Below are 2,819 nucleotides of genomic sequence, written 5' to 3'. Positions count from 1 at the left end.
CGTTGGCTCTTCTCCGTCCCTTTTCAGAAGCAGACCCTCTTCTCCTCCTGTAACATCTTAGACTTGGATGCTGGACTTTATCAAAAATAAAGTTCCATTATCATTTCCTCTCAAGTACAATCAAAATTATTTTTTCCGTATTTTGATGTTTTCCGGTAAATTCATATAACGAAGATATTTCGCAGTGTATCTGGATGTTGCTCTCTTCCACCATGAGAATTTTAAAAACCCTACAGCCACGTTACGAGTGGACCAGCGACTCATTTGTGCTCATACTATAGTTTTATATGCGGACAGCGGAATGCTCATCCTTCACAGATATTAAAATATTCCAGTTACACATTCCTCGACCTACTACTCCGCCAGGTTACTGCTGGATGTGATGATAGGTGTTTGACGTCCTCTTTCAAAAATGGCTCTGAGCACTATGGGAGTTAACTTCTGATGTCATTAGTCCCCTAGAACTTAGTGCTACTTAAACCTAACTAGCCTAAGGACATCACACACATCCATGCCCGAAGCAGGATTCGAACCTGCTACCGTAGAGGTCTCGCGGTTCCAGACTGTAGCGCCTAGAACCGCTCGGCCACCCCGGCCGGCGTCCTCTTTCAGAGAGCGAATTATCACCCATGACTAAGAAAGGAAACTTTCAGCTTTGAAGCTGCTCCTGCATCAGTTTTGTTGTAGTTGCCATTCCATGAAAATCTGGTCTCTGCAACATACTTTTGGTAGATCGTGTAATTTGCCTTGGTGACTATCTCGATAAAACATGATTCTTTATTTAACTTACTGTAGTACAATAGTGTACTGCAAAGAAAGGAAAGTATTTTCATTTCGATAGAACCCGATTGTTTGTTTAGTTTGTTCTGAAAAGAGACTATATCTGCAAAGGGAAGGAAGGTAAGAGCGTAGGTTACAGTTTAGCGTTTCGTGAAGCACAAATCTTGTTAGATAAGGTCCGCCCCCGGTAGCTGAGTGGTCAGCGCGACGGACTGTCAATCCTTCGGGCCCGGGTTCGATTCCCGGCTGGGTTGGAGATTTTCTCCGCTCAGGGACTGGGTGTTGTGTTGTCCTAATCATCATCATTTCATCCCCGTTGACGCGAAAGTCGACGAAGTGGCGTCACATCGAAAGACTTGCGCCAGACGAGCGGTCTACCCGACGGGAGGCCCTCGTCACACGACATTATATTAGTTAGATAAGGGTGGAGCAGCAACTCACCACACCTTCTGAAAGTATATTTTCGCTGTCTGCGAATGAAATCGTGACTTGAAACTACAAACGATAAACTCCAGCTCAATCTACAGTTATCAGCCAAAATATCAGTGCGCCAAAACGACAAGATCGGACTGCGTTCCCGAAACTTCAGAAATAATTTGTTTTTCAGTCTCGATTGCTACCCGTCAGTCGCCGTTTCTTACCTCCCACCAGCGGCCTGTGGAAGTCGTATTGCTCACAGGTCATCGTCTCGTTCTATTCTTAAAAGACGTCCAAACCGGATCATGCCGTGCTCCTCAATTTTGGCAATTGCTCGTTTTCATTCTCTTCCCCATTTCGGTACTTAATACACGTTTCCATCTGGACACTGCAACATATCTCATCTATCCATCTTTCCAACATGCTTTCGCGCATATCTCTATTAGTCCACATTCATGAGTTAAACTTAATACTTCCCTAATATATTTTGCAGCTTGTATTCCATTTTATATCATAAAATGGTCTACACGCCTTTCAGATTTGAGACATTTGTTAATAATCGCTATGGGAACTTCCATTCCATGTCACATTCCATCACCAGTTATTCCCTTGAGCGAAAATTTGGTCCAGTGTCTCACCTTTCATATATCTGTTCTTATTTCAGAACATTAGCACTTACAGAAGAAGGACTTTTTCCAGAAGAATGGTTCAAATGGCTCTGAGAACTATGCGACTTAACTTCTGAGGTCATCAGTCGCCTAGAACTTAGAACTAATTAAACATAACTAACCTAAGGACATCACACACATCCATGCCCGAGGCAGGATTCGAACCTGCGACCGCAGCGGTCACGCGGTTCCAGACTGAAGCGCCTTTAACCGCACGGCCACACCGGCCGGCTTTTCCAGAAGATATTAGCATTTGACGAATGGACGATCGTGTAGTAGTTTTACCTCTCACTTCAGCCAATGGTACTTCAGAGCCTTTAAGACATCGTAAGTTTCATGTGTTGACCAATATCCTGAGTGATCTGCTTTAACATGGGGGTCTTTGTGTTGTCTTATTCACTGATGCATTATTATCTATACAGGGAAATTCAAACCCACAGCCTCTGATTTTTAAAATCATGTTTTTGTAGTTGGTTAATTAGCTTAAATACAGCAACTTTAAAACATCATTTTATTTACAAAACACTACTGTAAATGTTTTGCTCAATGGTAAAGGCAGCTCTTCAGCTTTTGGAAAAAGTGTAATATACAAAATTACGTGTAATCCTGGCAAAATCCTCAAACTTGCACTGCAGATATGGCGGAAGTGGGAAGTGCTAATTATGTGTGGTTTTTACAGAATGGATTGTTAGTCGGGGGCTCATATTGTTAGCCGATGAAGAGGTTGTTATAATAGCTATAAAGTGTATTTTTTGTGCAAACGTACACTCTTTTAAATGTAACAACGTATATTTACATTAACGAACTAACAGCAGGGTAAATTAGAAACTCAGTGGTGTTTGTTGCACGATTCTAGTGCGAGTCGTTTACGAAAGATCGTATTTTCAAAATTTTCCACAACACTTGTTGGTCCCATTCAACATGCGTAGTTGCTAGGTACGATGTTGTTATGTT

General features: G+C 42.1%; 1 non-coding gene across 1 annotated transcript; it reads left to right on the top strand.

Moving 5' to 3' along the window:
* The first annotated feature begins 961 nt into the window (after positions 1 to 961).
* Trnad-guc lies at positions 962 to 1,036 on the top strand. The gene has a single exon. It is a non-coding gene; the product is annotated as a tRNA-Asp (tRNA).
* The last annotated feature ends 1,783 nt before the right edge of the window (positions 1,037 to 2,819 follow it).

Source organism: Schistocerca americana, chromosome X (assembly GCF_021461395.2).
Source record: "Schistocerca americana isolate TAMUIC-IGC-003095 chromosome X, iqSchAmer2.1, whole genome shotgun sequence".
NCBI lineage: Eukaryota > Metazoa > Arthropoda > Insecta > Orthoptera > Acrididae > Schistocerca > Schistocerca americana.
The sequence above is the reverse complement of the archived record's forward strand: the minus strand, read 5'-3'. Positions and strand labels throughout refer to the sequence as shown.